The sequence below is a fragment of the Somniosus microcephalus genome, chromosome 13, assembly GCF_052327205.1.
Source record: "Somniosus microcephalus isolate GS21.2 chromosome 13, FLI_Smic_1.0, whole genome shotgun sequence".
NCBI classification, from domain to species: domain Eukaryota; kingdom Metazoa; phylum Chordata; class Chondrichthyes; order Squaliformes; family Somniosidae; genus Somniosus; species Somniosus microcephalus.
The window spans coordinates 177086278-177110928 of NC_140999.1; the positions used below are offsets into that span (position 1 = coordinate 177086278).

The 24651-nt window shown below is 42.9% G+C and overlaps 1 protein-coding gene across 5 annotated transcripts in view; it reads left to right on the plus strand.

The window, feature by feature from the left end:
* The window catches only part of LOC147108815 (protein phosphatase EYA1-like), a 268092-nt gene that overhangs the window by 9816 nt on the left and 233625 nt on the right, over positions 1–24651 (plus strand). The window contains exon 1 of one of the 5 annotated variants that reach the window (XM_086005681.1): positions 13771–13894. The exons of the other annotated variants lie outside the window; for them this stretch is intronic. The gene's annotated coding sequence lies outside the window, so the exon portion shown is untranslated. Of the gene's footprint in view, positions 1–13770; positions 13895–24651 lie in introns of those variants that run through there. 5 annotated transcript variants of the gene reach the window in all.

Sequence of the window (24651 nt, forward strand, 5' to 3'; positions counted from 1 at the left end):
AATGGCTTTGGTCTTCCCAATATTTCATTGGAGAAAATTTCTGCTCATCCAGAACTGGATGTTGGACAAACCGTCTGACAATTTAGAGACCGTGGAGGGATCGAGAGAAGTGATAGTGATGTAGAGCTGGGTTTCATCAGTGTACATAGAGTCATAACGACACAGAAGGAGGCCATTTGGCCCATCGAGTCCGTGCTGGCTCTCTGTAGAGCAATCCAGTCAGTCCCATTCCCCCACTCTATCCCCGTAGCCCTTCAAGTTTATTTCCCTCAAGTACCTATCCAGTCTCCCCTTGAAAACATTGAGGCCTAGAAATTGAGTGGGCTTTGCACCCATTTTGCGGCGCTAGAGGTCATTGCGCTGGACTTACAGCCGGTTCAGAAATTCCCTGGGGCCCTACCATCGGCGGTAGACCGGTTGCGCTGCGCCGGCACCGATGACGTCATCGGTGTGCGCAGCGTCCCGGTTGCCGTGGTGACGGGCCCCAGCGCCGAAATTGAGTTGCGGCTGCCTCGCCCGTGGCAGCCGCAACTAAGACTCTGGCAACCGAGTCTTACAGGAGTTTGCGCCGGCGCATTAAGGTCGCGCGGCGGCCGGCCGCTTTCCCGCCGGCCGCCTGCCCGCACCTCCCTCCCCGGACTCCTCCACCCCCCCCCCGCGGAACAGATGCTTCTGGGCTGCGAGCCCGGCACTTCCCTGAGGTGCCGGGCTCATTTTTGTGAAGATTTTACCGGCCAGCGGGCGGGTGCAGGCAGCTCCTCCTTAACTGAAGGAGGAGGCCTGCACTTCCCGAGCCTGCCGCACCGCATCGGGCGCCGCAGCGCCGGAATAGCGCCGCAATGCGGCAGGTAGCGCCCATTTTCAGGCGCAAACACCCTTTAGTAGCGCCGGCAGCCGTTTGGGCGCGGCGCTACTGAATTTTTGGCGCGCGCAGGGGACTTAGCGCCAGCGCTAACTTTCCGGCGCTAAAGCCCTGGCGCGGCGCCAACTGAATTTCTAGGCCTGAGTGTCTCCGCTTCCACCGCTTCTGTCGGCAGCGAATTCCAGGTCATTCATCACCACTCGCTGCGTAAAAAAGTTTTTCCTCACATCCCCCCTGTATCTCTTGCCCAAAACCTTAAATCTGTGTCCACTAGTCCTTGTACTATCAACATGTGGAAACTGATGCTGTGTTTTTGGATGATGTTGCCAAGGGGCAGCATGTAGATGAGAAGTAGGAGGGGGCCAAGGATAGATCCTTGGGGGACACCAGAGGTAACGATGCGGGAGCGGGAAGAGAAGCCATTGCAGGTGATTCCCTGGCTACGATTAGATAGATAAGAATGGAACCAGGCAAGTGCAGTCCCACCCAACTGGATGATGGTGGAGAGGCGTTGGAGAAGCATGGAGTTGTTAACCGTGTCAAAGGCTGCAGACAAGTCAAGAAGGACAAGGAGGGATAGTTTACCTTTGTCACAGTCACAAAGGATGTCATTTGTGACTTTGATGAGAGCTGTTTCGGTACTGTGGCAAGGGCGGAAACCTGATTGGAGGGATTCAAACATGGAATTGCGGGAAAGATGGGCATGGATTTGGGAGGCAACAACACGTTCAAGGACGTTGGAGAGGAAAGGGAGGTTGCAGATGGGGCAGAGGGGTCAAGAGTTGTTTTTTTGAGGAGAGGGGTGATGACTACAGATTTGAGGGAGAGGGGGATAGTACCTAATGAGAGAGAACCATTAATAATGTCAGCTAACATGCGAGCCAGAAAAGGAAGTTGGGTGGTCAGCAGTTTGGTGGGAATAGGGTCGAGGGAGCAGGAAGTGGGTCTCATGGACAAGATGAGCGTGGACAGGTTATGAGGGGAGAACGGAGAGAAACTGGAGAATGGTGTGAGTTCAGGGCTAGGGCAGGGGGGAACCTTAGCGGAAGTTTGGTGTAGTGGGCTAGGGGAAGGAAAGGAAGTGACAGAGGCAGCTGAACGGATGGTCTCAATCTTAGAGAAAAAGAAGTCCATGAACTCCTCACACTTGTTGTCGGAGGTGAGGATGGAGGAGAAAGGGGAGAGGGGTTTAAGAAGACAGTTAGCAGTAGAGAATAGGAGCCGGGGTTTATCTTTGCATTCCAGAATGATTCTGGAATAGTGAGCAATTTTGGCAGACGAGAGCAGGTCCCGATAATGCTTTATGTGGTCCAGCCAGATCTGGCGGTGAATGGCTAAACCAGTTGCTTGCCATATCCGTTCAAGTCTGCGTCCCTCGGACTTAAGGGAATGAAGATGAGAGCCGTACCAGGGGGAATGGCCAGGGTGAGAGAGTAATTGTTTAAATAGGGACTAGGGCATCAAAGGTGGTGGTGGTGGTGAGGGTGTGGTTGAGCAGAAATATCATGGTGAATGGAGGGCCAAAGGCTGGACAGTTGGGATTTCATAAGTGCAGTTGTAAGAGAGTTGGGAGAGCGTTCTTTCCAGGGGCGGACTCAGAAGGAAGCAGGGTTGGGGGGTGGGTGGAAGTGGGATGTGGGTGGAGAGCAATACGAGGAAATGGTCAGAGATGGCCTTATCTGCGATTGGCACGATGGGAGTAGCGAGGCCACGAGAGAGGGCAAGGTCAAGGGGGTGGTCGTGAATATGGGTTGGGGTGTTTACATGGAGGGAGAGATTAAAGGAGGATAGGAGGCTAGTGAACACAGAGGTGAGAGAGAGAATTGAGATGGAGGTTGAAATCAGCAAGTCTCACATATAAGTATTTTAAAATTTAAATCTTATCATTGAGGTAATCTTAGAAACTTTAACTCCATGCGTCTGATGATTCTGATTTTTTTTAAACTGCTCAACACAGTGCTGCACATTTCACTGCAGATGTTGTAAATCTTGATATTGAAAGCATTGCTGCAATTTCAGCATTTGTCTTTTGGAGTAAAATGCGGTTTAAACTGATGTTGCACTTTAACACCCATGAAATAAAAATCCTGTTGTACAATTACTTCAACTTCCCACTAACTTAAACAATTACACTGCAGGAGCACAGTGATACAGGTATGCTGCACACATTTGTGAAAATAAATGCACAAAATCAAACTTGAGTATAATTGTCCTATACGTGAATATGCTGAGAGTTCTCTTATAATTCTAATTACCTCCATGACTTCAGTGCCAGCTTGAGAATTTCTCCCATGATCGAGAATGTTGAGGTATAAAAACTTTCATGTACTGTTATAAAATGTATATACATTCTTCACTAATATTTTATTTGGGTTATTTTTGCAAAAGATTATGCACCGTAATTTTGCTTTACATATGCAGAAATCTTTTCATCACTGGCATTCAATAGAAAATCCAACTTTGTACTTACATTGGCTTTTTTGCTAAAATTATGGACAGGAGGAATTTCACACCATTTTAAATCTTCTGGTAAGAGGTGCGATGGAGACAGAACATTCTCATACTGAGTGCAATGTTCCAAGCCCCTCTCTTTGGGATTAGTCAGGAGCATTATGATAATTTATAAATAGAAGCTACATATTGGATAAGATATTGCTTCCTACGGACAAACTGGACCAAGTAACACATGAGCGATGAGTCTTAAGCACTTTATGATGTCAAGTCAAACTGTGAGAACAATTTTGTATCTAACAGGTCTCAATATATCTTTAGTTATACATGAGCGTAAATAACCAAGCAGTACCATTTGAAAAAGTTGCAAAATATTATTAAAATTGAAGGCAGACATACCATGGTGCAAGTGATGTCGGAATTATTGAAGGAGGCCACAGTGATGTCATAGAAGATGTGATATCATTGGCAACCACTCAAAAACTGTAAGATAAAGGTGCGCTAGAGCGTAGATAAGATGTTTGGACAATTGGGATTTGAATAATTGGAAAAAGTGGCATTCGACTCGATTCGCAAAGTTCCTGCAAAAATTATTGCTGTACACTAACCAAAGTGAGGAATCATTCTGCTCAAAACTTTACGTAGCTTCGTGTTAGCACATTAATTAATCATAGCATGGTTGCTAAGGGAATGTTTTGCAGTTTTGCATGGATTTCTGTAGCATGCAAATGCTTTCAATTTAAAAATGTATAGATTGAGATATCCATATATTGAACAACAGTAGAAAATCGCTAATTATGAGTATTATTTCATTGGCTGTATAATGTAACCTGTGTTACAGTAATATACATACTGCACATAATTACAGACAGCTCCCTCCTGTCCTCTGTAAACATTGACATTTTATGCAGAGGAGCTCTCGCTTACATGGTTATATACATGCTTCCGTATATACAAAGCTATCTCCGCGACAGGAGCTCAGCTCGGCAGTACAAAAAAGGTGCTGCTTGGCTGGAACTGATACTGGAACTACCAGTCTGAGACAGGAAGTTGCTATGTAAATGCAGCATAATAGTAGCACTGCACATAAATGCACTGACAAGTACACCGTACCTAAATACACAACATTGAACTGTATGTAAATATACTAAATGTACAAAGTAAATGTTTGGACATCTGCACTGAACCTAAATACGTTTACATGCATACAATAGTAATAATTAACACAATTACACTAACAGTTACAGTTTTAGTTACAATGTAAAGAAACTGGCAGTTACAGTGTGCATAAATACACTGTGTTACACTATTCATAAATAGACTGTACGTGAAGTACTGCTAGTTGTACTGTAATTAGACTGGCAGTGGTGTAAACATGCTGGCAAAAATACACTGAGACACTATAAAAATACACTGACTGTTACAATGTACATAAATATGACAAAAATGCACTTAATAGATACATGCATAAATACATTGATTTAATTATAAATATAGTGGCAGTGATATTTTACATGGATATATCAATATAAATACAGTTATTATACTCTAATTTAATAAAAGCATAAAAATAAAAGCACTAACATATACATTGAACATAAATATATTGACTTAATGCAATATGATTATTATACATAAATGTAGAGGCAAAAATACACTTACAGTTATACATAATTGCACAGAAATAAATATACCGATAGTTATGCTGTGCATCAATAAATTAATAGAATCAGTATACGTGATGAATAAGCAGGCTCGTTCTCCTAATTCAAAATTTGGGCTTTTGCTGTCTATGATTGCTATTTGACATTAACATCAGTAAACAAGGTCGCAAACTTACCTTTTTTCAAGTTTGAAAAAATTCCTGTTGACAGACATCAGGAGCATAAGGCGCTAGCTGCTCACAGAGATGTTGAGTTGTAACATGAATGGCTATACAAAGGTTAGCTCCTGCGCCGATTCATTCCTTAAACTCTAGCTCAGAAACATTTTTTCTTAAAATTATAAGAGTAGATGATGTACATTTATTATATCAATAGAAGCGTGTCAAAACCACTTATTAAATATATAGAAATGAGCGATGGGCATTTAATACACACACAAGAGTAATTGAAATGCATATATCAAGCGTATAGGAGTGAGTAATGGGTATTTATTGAGTTCATAGGATTGGGTAAATCCCATTGAACGTCTAGGACTGGATGAAGGGCATTTACTAAGCATAAAGGAGTCAGTGATTCTCTTTCTATAAAGATATAGGAGTGGCTGATGGTTATTTATTGAGCATATAGGAGTGAGTGACAGGCACTTTATGCTTACTAAGTGCATAGGAATGGGTGACAGCACTTCACATTTAATAAGTGTATACTAGCAGGTGGAAAATTGCACCCAGTGTTGAGGACAGTCTCCTATTTCCTTTCACCAATTAAATGGTTGCATGCAGATTGTTTGAAGAAGTCCCAGGGACTCCTGAACCTCTATATCGGCATCATCTGCCACAGTGTGATTTCTGGCCATCTGTCAGGCTAACTACGCTGTATATAGATGTTTTTGTGTCTGTGTCCGAAAGACTCCTTTTAGCTAGATTTTGAATGCTGAGTTCGTTTTCAGAGGAATAAATATGTATATACTTAAAAAAAAAGTTTCTTTTTCAAAAAAGGAAAAAACAACCATCCCTGGTAGGCCTTGTGCGTGCTCAGTAACTACAATAAGGGACTTATTCACTTGGTAAGTGTTGCTGCTGTGTACAGAGCTTGAACTCTCAAACAGTGAAGTCAGATTGAATTACAACAAGGGAACCTTTTTTATAATAAGGATTTGATAACTTAAACCCGCCCTCATCAGAGCACTGGACTGTTTACTGGCGCTCCATTTACCACTGTACAAATTAAGGGGAATCAAAATGGAAAGAAAGACATTGATCAAAATAGTCATTTTACTGTAATAATATTGGCCCATAATTTGCTGGAGCGGGGCTTCTCGCAGCCGGCCCCGTTTGTTCAATGATTTTCCTGAACCCTTCAGCTCGGAAAAATGTTTGCGCCGCGAGGTCAGCGGGGCATCTGCGACCTTGGTGACCGATGGGCTCAACAGCCTAGCTCCTTAACCAATGAAATTTAAGGATAGTGAAAGAAACAGAGGAACGACAGAGAAGGAAATAGGGTGAATTAGAGTCAAATCAGGTACAGAAAGAGAAATAAAGAGAGGCGAAGAAGAGAGGGGAGAAAGAGACAGAAAAGAAAAGTAAGAAAAGAATGTGAAAATTTTAAATTTTAAAAACCTCTAGAAACAAATTACTACCTGCAGAAGCAAAACTCTGCAATTTCAGTTGTTCCCTTTCTGGGCCTTTGAGGTTGAGTGGCATTGCAGGAACATAAATCTGATCATTAAAAGGGTCCTTACGTCATTAAGTACTGGTCCTAACTTTCTACGGCGAGTTTAATTTGTTTTAACAGTGCAAATGCAGTAATTTCTTGAAACACATGGGGAGGTTGACAGAAAGCGCCGGTTTTTGCGAGGCAAGGGAAGCGGTGCAAATCATCCAGCAACTCAGGCCAAATCTCTTCCTCGCCAAAAATTGCTGTTTTTTTTTTAAACACTAATAATGGCGTGCGCATTTATCTCACTGTTATTTCCACAGCAAATTCTGGGCCATTGTATTTATCGAGAAAATGTTCACATAATTGTAACAGAAACTCAGTATTAAAGGTTACAAACATAAACAGGGTATAAAGTTGCTTACATCAATTTGAATTAATAATTACACGTCTGATATATATTTAGGCAGGCAGTAGCTGGCAATTGGACTTTCTCCGCACTGGTCGTCACAGCAGCAAGTTCCATGGGCTATGTACAATGCCAATTCTGGAACGCAATCTTGTACAACTCATTCTTGTAAAAATACTGTCACTTCCAAATGCCAATTTACTGCCTACAGGTTTACGAATGATTTAATTTTGAGTTTCAGATTTTATTGGCAAACAAATGCAGTGGATGTTTTATAAATGGATTTTGAAAAGGAGTTTAATAAGGTTGTTGATATAACTAAGGCACAAGTTATTAAAAGGTATTATTAGCAGCATGAATAGCAAATAAAAACAGAAAATGCGGGACATACTCAGCAAGTCAGGCAGCATCTGTCGAGAGAGAAACCGAGTTAACGTTTCAGGGCATTGGCGTTTGAATAGGAAGTTGGCTAAAGGACAGAAAATACAGACTAGTGGTTAATGGATCCACCCCTCCAGTCTTGAAAATGGCCATTAACCACTGATCATCTGGATTTGGGTATGGGGGTCACAATATCAAAATTTGCAGAAACAAAAACAAGGAATGTAAGTGCCTTAAGGAGGACATAAACAAGTTAGTAGATTGGGAAGATAAATGCCAGATGAAATTTAATGCGGAGAAATGTGCAGTGGTACATTTTAGGAGGAGCAAAAAGGAAGGAAAACATACAGTAAATGGGACTACTTTAAAAGTTGTAGAAGAGCAGTGAGGCTTAGGAGTTCAGGCACACCAACCTTTAAAATTGGGAGGACAAGTTGATAAAGCTACAGCAGAAAGTACTGTATATAGGATCCTTGGATTTATAAATTGGGGCATCAAGTACAAAAGCAAAGAGGCAATGCGTTTAGCATTGTTTAAGCAAAACATTGTTTAGGTTGCAGTTAGAATTTTGTGTAGGTTTTGGATGCCTTATTTAGGAAGGATGTTAAGGCCACGGAGAGGGTAAAGAAGAGATTTACGAAGATGATACCAGGAATGAGAAGTTTTAGATCTGATATAGCTGCTTAGAATGATGAGGAGTGTTGATAAGCTAAACAGTGGGAAACTATTTTCACTGGCTAATGAGTTGTCAACTAGAGGATGTAAATTTAAGATCATCACCAAATGAATGAAGGAAGAGGTTAGGAGCAGTTCTCTTTATGTAGAGGGTTATTAGGCTATGGAATGCCCGACCAGAAATTCTCCTGGAAGCAAAAAAAAAAACTTGCATTTATTTATATAGCGCCTTTCACGACCACCTGACGTCCCAAAGCGCTTTACAGCCAATGAAATCCCATGTACTGGGTAGATGTCGGTAAATGTCACCATTTTATGCCATTAAACTAAGTTCACCATGTAAATGAGAATAGTTATGGATTTTAGAGGAACTTAACTGGTAATCGTCAGTATTACTAAAAGAAAAGACTTGCATTTATATAGCGCCTTTCATGACCACCAGACGTCTCAAAGTGCTTTACAGCGAATTAAGTACTTTTGAAGTGGAGTCACTGTTGTAATGTGGGAAACGCGAGCCAATTTGCGCACAGCAAACTCCCACAAACAGCAACGTGATAATGACCAGATAATCTGTTTTTGTTATGTTGATTGAGGGATAAGTATTGGCCAGGACACCGGGGATAACTCCCCTGCTCTTCTTTGAAATAGTGCCACGGGATCTTTTACATCCACCTGAGAGAGCAGACGGGGCCTCGATTTTAACGTCTCATCCGAAAGACGGCACCTCCAACAGTGCAGCACTCCCTCAGTACTGCACTGGAGTGTCGGCCTAGATTATGTGCTCAAGTCCCTGGAGTGGGGCTTGAACCCACAACCTTCTGACTCGAGAGGCAAGAGTGCTACCAACTGAGCCACAGCTGACACTGCTGAATCTATAATAGCTTATAAAAAAGGAAGTGGATAAATATTTGAAAAATAAAAAAAGAAATTTCATGATGAAAGCAGGGCAATGGGACTACATGCTCCTTTCAGAAAGCTGGAACATTCATGATGGACCAATTAAAGAAAGAACTTGCATTTATATAGCGCCTTTCGCGACCTCAAGATGTCCCAAAGCGGTTTACAGCCAATTAAGTACTTTTGAAGTATAGTGACTCTTGTAATGTAATTAGCATCCTACTGCAATAAAAATTCTATGATTCTATAAATTTACTTAACAGAGACTCCAAATGAATTACTAGTAGACAATTAGGAAGTAATCTGTTATAATTGTGATGAGTAGAACAACATTATGATCCTGTATCTGTACATTGCACTGTGGTCTTAAAGGGTCACTGTCTTCATGGAAATTGTTTGGCAACTTATTTTCTGTTTCAAGAAGGAGGAAAGCTAGCTATTTCCATCAGTGATGACATCATGTGCAATTGATATCATTGACATAATTTATGTAATTGATTAGAGTGGGTTGCCAAAGACTTTTTCATGAAGGCAGTGTCCCTTTAACTTAAACCAGCTGTGTTTTGCTGGAAAGCCAGTAACATTCTGACTGTGTGGTTTTTTTGGACAGGACCACCACAGCCAAGTGAGCTCGGCGCAAATGTATTGTATTCACCGGCCAATAAACCCAATCTTAATGGGAACTGCATTCCGCACAATGGCTTAAAAAACCTAAACAGTTAGAGACTGTACAGTTACTGGTGCCTTTTATGGTGCATTTAGGTCCCAGTGCTGTAGAAACTGTCTCAATTACATTGTAGGTCAGTTTCTACTGCATTGGATCCACTTTTAAACAGCATTGATGTGCATGCATGGTTTTTTAAGTTGCCCTTCGTGAGTTATTAATGGGGGGCACTATCTCCCTCAGTTGCTGGGGAAAGACTGTACAGGTCAACTTGACTGGACTGTATGAGTTGGGCCAGAGTACTTTAGCACAAAGCCTGCTGCAGGTTAAAAGAAAAAGTAGCTGTCTCTTCCTCTAACATCTATGCTGTTATTAGAGCTGGCGCTGCCATTGGAGGTGGAAGAAGCCAACAGCACTTTCTTATTAATAGTGCATGCTCCCTCCTACTGCACTGTTTCGTTTAGATTTTTTTCTCTTGCTTTGCTACTGAGTCCAGGGCTGCCATTGGTAGCAACGTATTGAAGTAAAACATGTGTCCAGCTCTTTCTGCGACATTACAGCTGATGGCCACATATCCTCTATCCCATATCCACGATGTCACTGAAGAGGGACTACAGAGCGTCAATGAAAAGGGGGTTTCATGGAGAATACCTGCTCACAGGCTGTCTTTGATTAAAAATCTTAAAATGTAAAACATCAAAACCAGGGAAGATGGAGAAACTCTCTGTAAGTGACCAGATATTTCCTTTGATAATACCTAGGATGCTGTGACAATTCAGATGAATAGAGTTCTGTTAACAACATTCCATTAAAAGCAATTAATTTAATAGTTATATGTACCATGGCAATTTTGGAGGATTTAATTTCTATTCATGTTCCATTAACTCATCACCAGCCCAATGTAAATCACTGCACACACAACTAATTGACTACAAGAAAAAATGGACTTGTCGAGTTGTTCTGATATGAATCCCCCAGAAAAACCACAGGGAGACCAAAAACCAGACTAAACATCCATTTACAAAAATGCTACTAACTAAAGATTGATGCTATCAATCGTTACGAACATCCTTCTCTGCACTGCTGCCCGAGATCTACAAAGGAAGCGGTTTGTGTTTCATAGTAAAAGTAAATCACAAAGGAAATGGATTTCAAAAAGAGGAGAAAGAGCTTTAGATGTGGTTCAATCAATACATAATGTACCACAGGTAATGCATCTCAAAATTACTTATTTAACATACGGTTGGGATTCTAATTTTCCTCTAAACCTTTAAGACATATAGCATTAGAGCAAAACATGAGACTATTTCTTCAAAGGAGAGGATAACCTTTAAGAGTCACACACTTAGGAATTTGTTTTAAACAAGAAACTTGGGAATAAATAGTTGGATTGCAATTGGGTGACTCTCCTTTGGCAGTAGGTAACAGAATTAACATGCTTCTCGGGACTTCAGATGCAAGAGACTCTATAAACTGTGCTGTAAAGAGGAAAATAGTGATCACTTATATCACATTTCATCAACCAGGACCACTTCAAATAGAATCAGTTCTGTTTGCCTTGGCAGTTAGTGCTCTGGGATCCATCCCATTTATACTGCTCACTTGCGATTGTGACTTTTGTTTTCTGGTTATGGATCTTCCCCTCATGGCTTGGAAAGATTTGTCGCTGGACTGTACAAATGAATCATATTTTCTGGTTGGAATCAATGAAATCTGTTACCAGAAATGTGCAGTAAGTTAATGCGGATTCATAAGATCTAGTAGATCTAAAACCTATCCTATTACTGCCGTAAACAGCGCCTTAAAAAAAAATTACTTCAGCGGATAGTTTCAGAATGTGCTACTGGATTGGCAGTTCCAAATACATCCCCACGGGGAGGGTGGAATAATCTGAGCAAGAGTCATCCCTAGGTCACTCCCATGTACCTACTCTTGGCTAATTTAGACAGGCTTCGGAGGAAATTTGAGAACAGTTAGATGCCATTGTGCTATAGACTGAGGGCAATAGGAAATGGGGAGGAAAATAGAAGCTTGTAACAACTACAACTACAATAATATTTACAGGGGATCCAGAGACTGTACTAGTATATAGCGCCGTTAACGTAGTAAAACTCCCCAAGGCGCTTCACAGCATTATCAAACACTGAGCAAAATAAGGAGATATTAGGATAGGTGGCCAAAAACTTGGTCAAAGAGGTAGGTTTTAAGGAGCGTCTTAAAGGAGGAGCGAGGTAGAAAGAGGGAGAGGTTTAGGGAGGGAATTCCAGAGCTTAGGGCCCAGGCAGCTGAAGGCACAGTCGCCAATGGTGGAGCGATTAAAATCGGGGATGTGCAAGAGGACTCGCAACATTTAAAAAAAATGTTCTACAGGGACAAAGGATCCTACTATTGGAGTGTGTACCAATGGCCGTTTCACATTGCAGACAAAATGGGAGTTTCAAATTTTTCCTAGTCCAATAAACATTGACACAGTCGTTAATAACAATTTCGCCGATGTAATTGTTGATATACATATCTCTAAGTAAGTAATATATACCTGCACACCTAAGGTCCTATTGTGCAAGTGAACTGTTCACTGTGTAACTGGATGTGTAAACCAGACCCCTGATCATGTAAACAGAGTTTACAATAACATAAATATTGACTCCTGATCATGTAACCAAAATTCAAAGGGCGCTTCTGATCGCATAAACGGGGCAAGTGATTATGTTGACAAAATTCCCAGTCATGTAACTGGGACTTTTGATTGTAGAAATGAGATTCTAGATGGTGTAACCAGAGCAACTGATTGTATAAATAATGCATGTGATCGAATAAGCAAGGATTCTGACTGCGTAAATTACAATTCTGACTGTGTAAGGACCGCTCTTGATCATACGGACACGGTAACCGATGGCAGAGGGTTCCGAACCTTATAAATAAAGCTGCTGAAAATTTAAGCAGGCTTCTGCTCACGTAAATGTCGCATGATTATATAAATGACTTTTTTTTATATAAATGATGAATTATAAACAGGATTACTAATTGTGTAAATATGGCTATTAATTGTACAAACACAGCTCCTGCATGTGTAAATATGGCTCCTAATTATGTAAGTGGTGCTCCTGGTCACATAAACAACGCTCCTAATAGTGTAAACTGAACTCCTGATTGCATGACAAGTGTTCCCGATTTGTGTAAGCGGGCCTCTTAACTGGGTACAGAGGCCTCCTAATCTTGCAAATACTACTTGCAACTGTGTAAATTAGGATCCTATTTATGTAAACAAAGCTACAAAAGCTATTTACAGCACAGAAACAGGCCATTCGGCCCAACAGGTCCGTGCGGGTGATCTTATTGAAACATATAAGATACTGAGGGGGCCTCGACAAGGTAGATGCAGAGAGGATGTTTCCCCTCGTGGGGGAATCTAGAACTCGGGGGCATAGTTTCAGAATAAAGGGTCACCCTTTTAGAACTGAGATGAGGAGGAATTTCTTCTCTCAGAGGGTCGTAAATCTGTGGAATTCTCTGCCCCAGAGAGCCGTGGAGGCTGGGTCATTAAATACATTTAAGGTGGAGATAGACAGATTTTTGCAAGATAAAGGGGTGAAGGGTTATGGGGAGCGGGCAGGGAAGTGGCTTTGAGCCCTAGATCAGCCATGATCTTATTGAATGGCGGAGCAGGTTCGAGGGGCCAAGTGGCCTATTCCTGATCCTATTTCTTACGTTCTTATGCCGGTGTTTATGGTCCACATGAGCCTTCTCCCACCCCACTTCATCTAACCCCATCAACATACCCTTCTAAGCATGGCGATTGATTGTAAATATAACTCATAATGATATAAATCATGCTCCTCTCCGGGTAAATAGGACTCCGATTGTGGAAACGGTACCCTGATTATGGAAGTAAAGCTCCTGATCGTGTAATTTGATTTCCTGATTGTGCAACTGGAGCACCAATTATGCAAACATGGTAACCGAACATGTACACATGAGTTCTCAATTGGCTCTCAATCATGTAGATGCAACTTCATTCCTGTAAATGCTGCCCCTGATTGTGTAATGTGACTCCTCGTTGTGTAAATAGCAATCCTGCAAATCAGATTCCTTTCTTATATAAACGGGACCTCCGGATCAAGTCGTTGTTGCGACTGGTTGTAAAGACACATCGCTTTATCCTGTAAAGAGAACTCCTAGATGTGCAAGCACAGCTCCTAAATGATGTTGCTGGTCACGTGAACAGCGTTCCTAGTTGTGTAAGTGGGGTACTGACCATGCAAGTGCTCAGTGGAATTGAGTAAATGCATCTTTTTGTGTGTGCGTGTGTGCGCGCAGTTCTGGTGTAAATGATACGTTGTTGAAATGCAAATACTTATCACAGGGGTTAATTTGTACTTTGTGTGATAGTGTAAGGCGGGCGATAGAGACTCGGCAGCCCATTTTACATCTCTCCTGATTTTCAATTCAGGAGAGCTGTGAAATGGGCTGACGATTCGCTATCACCCGTTTTACACTGTTGCCCAAAGTCAAAGTTGCCCCAAAGCGTTTGGAGTAAGCAAGCATGACTCTTAGTTGTGCGAATGAGGCTCCTGATTGTGTAATCAAAATTTAAATGATCTAAATGTTGCTCCAGGCGGTGTAAAGAACGCTTTGTTATTTCTGCCTTCTCGTTTTTTTTTCATGCGGCTTTCTTTAAATGAGATTTTCTCTGGCTTACTTGATTGGGTGTTTCCTCGATATAATGAACTTTGCGTATCATGATGACCAACTGATATTTAAACTTAATTTCTTTAGAGTTCTAATAATAAAGCTTTACTGAATGAGTTGGTTCGCCTGCTGTAGGTAAAGTGATAATTTTGTTTGATCTCACTGATGCTTGTAGATGCACTGAGTTGATTGCCAATGATAAACCCAAGGCAGCAGTAATTACCATAGAACGGGAATACAACTCATTTACTCGGGCAAAGTAAAGGGAATTGGGAGCAATTTCATTCTAATTATCATCAGTCTCATCTGTTTCAATTGCAGCCAACTCCTATTTGCATAGACATGATCTTAAAATTACCAACCGATATTGAGAGATTGAGTAGACTAGGCCTATATTCTCAAGAGTTTAGAAGAATGAGAGGTGATCTCATTGAAACATACAAAATTCTTACAGGACTTGACAGGGTAGATGCAGAGAGGATGTTTTCCCTGGCTGGGGAGTCTAGAACCAGGGGTCACAGTCTCAGAATAAGGGGTCGGCCATTTAGGACAGAGATAAGGAGAAATTTCTTCACTCAGAGGGTGGTGAATCTTTGGAATTCTCTACCCCAGAGGGTTGTGGAGGCTCAGTCATTGGATATTTTCAAGACAGAGATCGATAGATTTTTGGATATTAAGGGAATCAAGGGATATGGGGATGGTGCAGGAAAGTGGAGTTGAGGTAGAAAATCAGTCATGATCTTATTGAATGGCGGAGCAGGCTCGAGGGGCCAAATGGCCTACTCCTGCTCCTATTTCTTATGTTATACACATGGTATGTTATATAATCTCTTCACTTTGTGTGTGGAAATCACATAAGGCAGCAGTCTTCTTTGTAAACACTTATTGACATAGACCTATAGTGTAGAGAGAATCAGTATTCACTATATAGCACCAACAATCAGTAAGATTGGTTCTTGTGACATAAGGCACTTTTACATTGCTAATGTGCCATCACTGGCAGTATTTCTACCACCAATGGTACATACTAAAACAAAATATCTGGCCTCCACGATCCCAGTGGCAGCAGGGACCCAACTTTTCATGCTTCCTGAGAATGAAGGTTAGAGGAATGAAAGCAAGTATTCTTTTCCTATTGGACCTCCAACTAGGCCCACAGCTACTAGTGGTACACCTCTAAGGTGAGAAAAAAAGCAAGTGCTTTCTCAAAGCCCCATCAGAAAGGTAGATGTTGCTATAGGATAGTCTGTATTGTGTCACAGGTTACGGGCCCTGATTCCAGCATTGCCAATGATAAACCAAGGCAGCAGTAATTACCATAGAAAGGGAATACAACTACCAGCCCATGTAATTCTCATATATAACAGGGCAGTGATCCACATCATTTCCATATAAAGCATGGCACTGGTCTGATTCCCATATAGTACAGGATACTGAACTGTATGATTCCTACTGGCCCCATGTATCCTGAACAAAACAGGGTATTGGCCCACATGATTGCCATAATAAGTAGGGTATTGGTCTGCTTGATTCCCGTATAAAACAGGCAAGGATCTGTAAAGCCAGCTCTTATTGGCAATTTAAAAACCCAAGATATTTTTAATGTTACAAATGGGAGAAAATTGGTGAGAAATGGACCCCTAAAAGCCCAAGTAAATTCAAAGAAAATCAGTACAAAACCCCTTTTAATTTTGAACATCACTCACACTCAAGAAAACAAGCAAAGAGGTAAAAAAACGGTACGGTCAAGCTAAATGACAATCCACAATTATTTATTCAGCTCACGGACATCACCTTTATGGAGTTCACCGTCAAATTTTCATTAACAGTAAGGAGGGTCTTAAAGGAGGAGGAGAGGTAGTACAGAGGCAGAGAGGTTCAGGAAGGGAATTCCGGAGCTTAGGGCAGCTGAAGCCATTACCGCCAATGGTGGAGCGATGAAAATTGGGGATGTGCAAGAGGCCAGAACTGGAGGAGTGCAGTGGTCTTGGAGGGTTGTATTCCCCCTAATTTTTTTTTGGAAGCCCTTTAAGGGGCTGGGAACATTGAAAAAGCCGGTCCTGGGCTGCGTGGGACCGGCAGAGAGCTGCACGAATGCACGGCCACGCAGCTTAGAGGGAACGTTGGTGGTAGGGCTGGAGGAGGTTACAGAGATCGAGAGGGGCGAGGCCATGGACGGATTTGAAAACAAGGATGAGAATTTTAAAAATAAGACGTTGCAGGGCCGAGAGCCAATGTAGGTCAGCAAGCACAAGGGTGATGGGTGAACGGGACAAGATAACTTTTTAAAATTAAAATTAGAGTTTAAGAACCCATATTTATTTTGGTGGGTCCAGCCACTTAACTGCTACTGGGATAGTGGGAAAATAATATTTGCTGGAGATATGCAGAGGAGGACTGTGGCCATCTTGCTTTTAGTAAATAATGCCTTAGTGTGTGAACTGAGTCAGCCTTTGATCAATGACCTCAGCCTTCAGAGGACTATCAGTGTGGTAACTCTGTCAGTGCATTACTGTCCTTGCTCCCTACCTAACAAGGAATGAAAGACAGGCATCCACTGCAGTTTGAGGAGTACAATCCTCACACCAGTAACTAAAGATACTCCAGGTCTCCTGAAAAAAAAAATCCAAATTCCACAGCCTTCTCTCCTCACCTGCTGAACATCAGACCCAGAGATGTGCATGCATCACATCTGTGACACAATGCATATTGACAGTACTGAAATTGCTAATACATAACCTACAGAAGATGGCCTCAGGAACTTAGAGTAAAGAAAGGAATACTTGCATTTATATAGCACCTTATGTTGATAGGGTGCGATGGGATGAGGCTCATGTAGAGCATAAAAACTGGCATAACCTGTTGGGCCGAAGGGCCTGTTTCTGTGCTGTAAATATGATGTAATACTATGTAATTATCAGAAGCCTCACAAAGCACTTCACGGGCAATGAACCAGCTGGTCAATTGAATCAAATCTTGTTGTGCTTGCCAAAGTAGTCACAGCGAACTATCCAATTAGTACACCAAGGAAAGTGTGAAAAAAATTATACTACAACACTCTGTGATATATCCGATACTCCTCACTATAACAATAGCTTTTGTTGAGCCCAAAAATGATGGGGAGCTACTTTTGCACCAGGTAGTGCAGTCACATCTGGGATTTGTGTTTGAACAGGATTAGACAGACTAGATGCAGGAAGGATGTTCGCGATGGCAGGGGAGTCCAGAACCAGGGGTCACAGTCTAAGGATAAGGGGTAAGCCATTTAGGACTGAGATGAGGAGGAATTTCTTCACCCAGAGAGTGGTGAACCTGTGGAACTCTCTACCACAGAAGGCAGTAGAGGCCAATTCATTAAATATATTCAAGAAGGAGTTAGATATATTTCTTAAGGCTAAAGGGATCAAGGGATATGGGGAGAAGGCAGGGACAGGGTACTGAATTTGGATGATCAGCTATGATCTCATTGAATGGCGGAACAGGCTCGAGGGACCGAATAGCCTACTCCTGCTCCTATCTTCTATGTCTATGTTCTATGAACCTTGCCCATCCATAGATAGTATAAAAGTTTCCTCCTTCTACTGGCTATGAGGGCCCTGGACAATGTTGTGTTTTGCAGTAAGCAGTCTTAATCATGTTTGTAGCAGTCATGAGAATACAGCACAAAACCATCCATAAAGATTTTTTAAAAACTACAACTGCTGAAAGTCTGGAATAAAAGCATAAAATGTTGGAAATGCACAGTAGGTCTGTCAGCACCTGCAAAGAGAAAAGATGGCTTAACATTTTGGGTAGAGATCTAATGCCAGAATTGGGTCTGATGTAAAATCTGTGCCTAGGACATTAACCTGTCTTTTTTATTTGCAGATATTAATGTACCTACTGTGTGTTTTCAACAATTTCTGTTATTATTACAAACCAAATCCATAAATTAGCACAAATCGGCAAGAACTTGGCAATCTCATTCTGAGAGGCCACAAAGATGATTGATGTGGAAAATGGAAAAATTCACACTCGTGCAGTGGGGAGGCTAAGTACTGTAGAAGGAACTGTAGACTGCATCTGATTGTTGTATAGCTGACCTGAATCTCCACAGTGCTAACACTGGCTACCAGAAGAATAGACACCTGGGAGAGAAATTCAACTCACCGCTGCCCATTTTTCTGGTGAAAGATAGGTGATAGACCTCCGAATTTCGCGTTGTGATCTGCCGCGATGGAAGGGCACTGGAATCTGCAAATTGGGGTCCTACACCAGTTATAGGACCCCAAATATGAAATTCAGGTATAAATGTGCAGAACTTGTGTTGAGCTGTCTAACCACCGACCCTTAAAGGGACCGCTGGAGGCCGCTCAAAAAAGGTCCAGAAAATTTTCACTTTTTATTTTTGTGGGCCCAGGAGTAGCAGAGTCGAATTTCTCAGCCTAATCTAAAATGATGGCACTGAAATTTCTGGGGTCGATAGAGAAAATTTCTAGCAGAGGAGGCCAGGAATTTTGGAGTGAAACCTTGGTATTTTTCTAGCCATTTCCTGGGAGAGCCATGGACGAATCTTCTGCCTACTTTCTCCCCCATGCCAAGAGGGCTTGTCCAGGGAGTTCCCGGGCTACCCATGGGATTCGGCCCTTATAGGGCTTTAGAAAACTCTTGCTAGATATTAACTGCAGGTCGTCTTTTTCTGCCGGTTTCCCACCCGACGTCCAGCCTGATTGACAGGTTAGCTGCCTGTCGGATGGGAAAGCCTGCGGCATCAGGACACAGCCAAGGAGCAGGTAGCGAGGGAGGGAGAGAGATATCGTAATCGAGGGGGTCTCAAGGGTGGGGTAGGTTGTGGTTGGGTGGGGAGAGATAGCAGGGAGTGGGGGAAGAGCTTGGAGCCAGCGATCGTGGAACTACCTTCTGAGAGCGGACTGGTCACCCGCCTCCCCACCCCGGACTCCATCCCGCTGCCGTTAAAACCAGAAGTGGGGTCAGGTTTGAAATTTTTTCATTTTAACTTCTCGCCAAACCAAACCCATTCTTGGAGGGTTAAAATTAAGAAGTTTTTAAAGCACCAACTTGATATAAATATTAACAAAATGCTCCCAATACATTATAAAGATCATGGAAGAAGCTAATACAAAATGGTGCGGATGCTGGAAATCTGAAATAAAAACAGAAAATGCTGGATATACTCAGCAGGTCAGGCAGCATCTGTGGAGAGAGAAACAGAGTTAAAGTTTCAGGTCGATGACCTTTCATCAGAACTGAAGCTAATATCAGTTAGCAGCAACTTTGACAGTTCAACTTAGGCATTTGCCGCTTGATTTTAACCCCCATTCCGCCCGGTTTCTGCCAGGCTGAGAGAGTTAAAATTCCCCCTTTAGTTTGTAAACAGGAATTTTGAAATAAAAATTCTGGCATTCTTTAATCTGATTTCTATTTCGAGCTGTTTTTAGTTTTTAGCTGTTTGCTATTTCTGGCTCCTTAGCCTCTCAAATGGTTTCATAGTTAACAACAGAATTTAGGAAATTTCTACGGAGATCATAATCCATCAATAAAATACCAATTAAATAATGCATTGGTCCATCAATATATAGCTATAATAAATTGTTTATCAAGAATTCTATCCCAGGGTATTCTTTAATGGCTCAAATCTCGCTCTTTCTTTATAACCTCTAGTTGACCTCAGGATGTCCTATTTATAGCAATTGGACTTGTGTTATTAAAAGGAAAGGCAAGTTTAAACACAGTGGTACCTTAGCAACAAAATAATACATTGTGCTTTACATGGGAGGTTCGCTAGAATCTCAATCAGTTTTAAAGCCACACAGTAATTAAGGAGAGGTGAGACTCTGTATTCTTTTTATTCTGTGAAGCCATTGATAATACTTTAATTTTTCACAAACAATGCACGTTACATTTCGAAATGGGTCCAACACGCAGGTGCACCTTATAAGCAAGTGTGTGGTAAATACAAAAACTGTTTACAGAGAAGGAAAGTGTGCACTATACGTGATTATGCATTATAACACATTGTATATGCAAGTAATCATGGATCAAAAACAGCAAATGCATTAACGATCGCACTAAAAAAATAGTTCATACAGAAAATGAAACCACTTGAATGATGAATTAAATTTGCATGATTTTGCTTGTGGTAGCCTGGGTAGAGTCATATCTATATAAATAATGCCCCTCAAAGACATCTCAAAGTGTGGTACTTCAAAAGGTGTCACATCTTAAGTGTCACACCTCAAAAGCATCACATGTACATGGGGCAAAAAAATCATGATTGGCCCAAATCACTAACTATCAAATTGTTGATTGGCTCCACTTTCCCATGAACAAAACTTAAAGCAATTAAAAAGCAGTTGCATTCACTAAATGGCAGGAAAGCTAATTGTTAACAAGCACCACAAAAGCGCCAAATTAGATTGTTTAATTATTTTTCAAGCACAATAATTCGCAACCAAGAAATGCCACAAAGTAAGCCAATCGAGTTGCTCAAATAATTTCTACAGATCGCTTTCAGCCCTTCCTCATGCATGTTAGTGTAAATAGCTAAAAATAACATATAGCATAACATTTAATGTTACGCAATTCTGAAAAAAAAATTGCCAAATGTATCTACCAAATTGGTAATTTAATGTTAGAAATGCCTACAAGAGGTTTCTCCCACTTAGGCCTTCCATTGTGTCTCGGGCTTGAGTTTGAAATTTCACCTAGGCTTTGGCTGCTAGGGCTTTCCAACTACTGTGCGAAAAAGGATACATCATGGGAGTTGCACCTTTCACCCTGTTCCTGTGGAATTACAATAACTAGAGTGCACCATGACAACCCACATCATAAAAGACAACCAGGTAGGAAAGTTCCTGTTGACAAACTCTGTGTGAGAGTGATGAATGCTGCATGGGAGCTGCAAGTTTCAGCCTAGCTCCTGTGGAACATTTATTTTCATCCATTGTGGACGTTGCCGGCACGGCCAGCATTTATTGCCCACCCCTAATTGCCCTCAAGAGCTGCCTTCTTGAGTAAGTGGGCAGTTAAAAGTCAACCATATTGCTGTGGTCACATGTAGGCCAAACTGGGGTAAGGACAAAAGATTTCTTTCCCTAAAGGACATTAGTGAACCAAATGGGTTTTTATGACAATCCGGTAGTGATATTACCAGCTTTTTATTCCAGATTTATTTAATTAACTGAATTTAAATTCCCCAGCTGCCATGGTGGCATTTGAACTTATGTCTTGAGAAATCATTAGTCCAGGATTACTAGTCCAGTAACATAACCACTATGCTACTGTACCCACATAGAAATCATAGAAATTTGCACACAGAAGGAGGCCGTTCGGTCCATCGTGTCTATGCAGGCCAAAAAAGAGCTGCCCTGCCTAATCCCATTTTCCAGTTCTTGGTCCTTCAATTGCATATTCAAGTGCTTTTTGAATGCGATGAGGGTCTCTGCCTCTACCACCTTTTCAAGCAGTGCATTCCAGACTCCCACCACGCTCTGGGTGAAAAAATTCTCCTCAACTCCCCTCTAATCCTTCAACCAATTACTTTAAATCAATGTCTCCTGCTAAGAGAAATAGGTCCTTCCTGTCCACTCAATCTAGGCCCTTCATAATTTTATACACCTCAATTAAATCCCCCCCAGCCTCCCCTGTTCCAAAGAAAACAACCCCAGCCTATCCAGAACTACACTATCCAGTACCATGACTACCATGTGTTTACCATGACAACCAGGAAACTTACAAGTAACAACTGTAAAGCATAAGTGGGGGGTGGCAGGGAAATGATCAAAAAATAAAATTAATTCACTTTCTTCCAAGATTTTACACCATGTAAGCCATTAGATAAAAGTTCCAGGCTAATTGTGTTGTTTGTGATGAGCTTTTCTTCGTGTGGCTGAGGACAACTAATGTTTGCATTGGGACTGGATGAGGAATGTTCATGAGGTGATTTGATGCAGCACTCAGAATCGAAGTGAGTCAACCAGCCAGGCCTGGAGCATGGCGAATGGCTCTCTGTTCAAGGTGTTGGTCATTGGAAATGCAACATTGAGAAAGTTACCAGTGCAGTGCTACGCCACTGGCAGTTTCAGCAATAACAGCAATCCAGTGTGGAGGCTAAGGGGAGAACAAAATGGCCTAGAAATTCGGTTGGTAGCGCCGGCGCTGAGTGCCTAAAGAGACCTAGAATTGGGGCGATGCCCTATGTTGGGGCGGACGCTATGAAGATAGCGACAACTCAGATATTGACTATACATTTAGCGCCTGCGCTAAGTGTTTGCGCGCGCCCGCAAGCGCAAGCAGTTCATGACGTCATTTCAGTGTGCAACGCCTTTTAGGAGCGCCTGAGCGCATATTGGGTGGCACCCGGAGCCTTAGCGCCCAGCGCTATTAGTGACAGTTCGAGGGAGGGCTAACAGGCCCTTCTCGGAGTAGGGGGGCGCTATTTAAAGGGGACAGCTCTAGTGCAGAATCTTCTGCCACTTGGCCTGCTCATTGCGATCGTTGCTAGAGAGAGTTGGCGAGCTAATGTGGAGCGGAGTTCTGGGATTTTAGCTTTACAGTACTTGGGACCTTCAAACCTGTCCGAAGCACTTGCAGCGCTACACCTAAAAGCCTTTTGACCAACTGGCATCGGAATGCGAGCTTGTTTGGAGGGCAACGGCCTCATCGCCCAACACTGTGAAGGGGCAGAGAGACGGCGGGAGAGAGGGCCGGGATTGGCCAGAAGGAGGAGGGGCAATGGAGGTCAGCCAATCTGACGGGAAGCTGCGAGGGCCTTTAGGCAGCAGGTGACAAGCCTTGACATGTCGGAGGAGCAGTGTTTGGGAAGGCTCCGATTCTGGAGGGACATTGTTACTGATCTGTGCCACCTGTTTGGTCAGGATCTGCAGCCGCGTGAACGCTGCAGAACCTCTCTGTCCGTGATGGCTAAACTGACTGATGGCCTCCATTTTTATGGCAACAGATCCTTTCAGTCAGCCATTGGGGACATTGCGACTGCCGCTCAAGTTGCAGTCCACTGTTGCATCCGGCAAGTTACAGATGCCCTTTATAGGCGAAGGCGTCAATTCATTACCTTCCCTTGGACCCTGCACAAGCAGGCGGAGGGCGCGCAGGGTGTCGGTTCTATTGCGGACTTCCCCATGGTGCAGGGGGCGAGTGACAGCACACACGTGGCTTTGAGGGCGCCATGCCATCATCCTTAGGACTTCCGCAACCGCAAGGGGTTCCACTCCCTCAACATGCAGCTGGTCTGTGACCACCGCCAAATCATCATGGCAGTCACCGCGCATTTCCCAGGGTGCAGCCACGGTGCCTTTATCCTGCGGTTGACCTCAGTTTGTTACCTTTTTGAGGGGCTGCCTCGAAGACGAGGCTGGCTTACTGGGGACAAGGGCTATCCTCTCTCGCCATGGCTGATGACAACACTCCGTGTGGCCGACACCCCAGCAGAAGAGCTGATCAGCAGCGGCCATCAGGCGACCAGGCACAGTAAACAGCACACTATTGGTGTTGTCAAAAAGCGTTTCCAATGTCTGGAACATTCAGGGCAGTACTCGCCGCAGCAAGTGGGACACATTGTCGTCGTCTGCTGCATGCTCCACAACTTGGCGATTCGACGCACCCAGCCAATTCCAGCTGTCCCTCAACGACCAGCAGAGCAGGCGGAGGAGGAGGAGTATGAGGAGGAAGAGCAGGCGGAGGAGGAGGAGGAGGAGGAGGAAGATGGAAGGGCTGCTGAAAGTGGAAGGGCCATACGTCAGAGGCTCATCTGGACTCGTGTCGAGACCCCTGTGGCGGAATGATGAGAGTCTTAACTCATGCGCACTTTGGATGTTTGAGGGCCTCTGAATGCCAGCATCACTGAAACTAGTCACATGCACCATGCCACATTGAAACTTCTGTTTATTGGCACAAAAGTCTTTCATTACAGCTAAACAACGTAATGTCAACAGAAACCATAACTTTCAAAATAACTGTGAACTGTTCGGCAAAGCCGCAAAACTCAACAAACCTTCTGCAAATATAACAACAGGTGAGGGTGTCCTTGAATTTGGACAAACAAACATCTCAGCACCTCCCTCTACAACTGGCCCCTTGAGGGAGAACGACTTCTCTTTCGCGCCCGGCCCCTTCCCTCCCTGCTGCTCCTACGTAATTGGACTCCAGTGGCGGCCTCAAGGCTGGGGGACGCCTGCTGACTGTCTGGAAGCGCAGAAGCCCCTGAGGGACGGCCTGGCCGACCTCTGGGCTTGGAGGGTGCGGACGCAGGATGCTTGATGTGACCATGGCTGGAAGCAGTGTGGCCTGC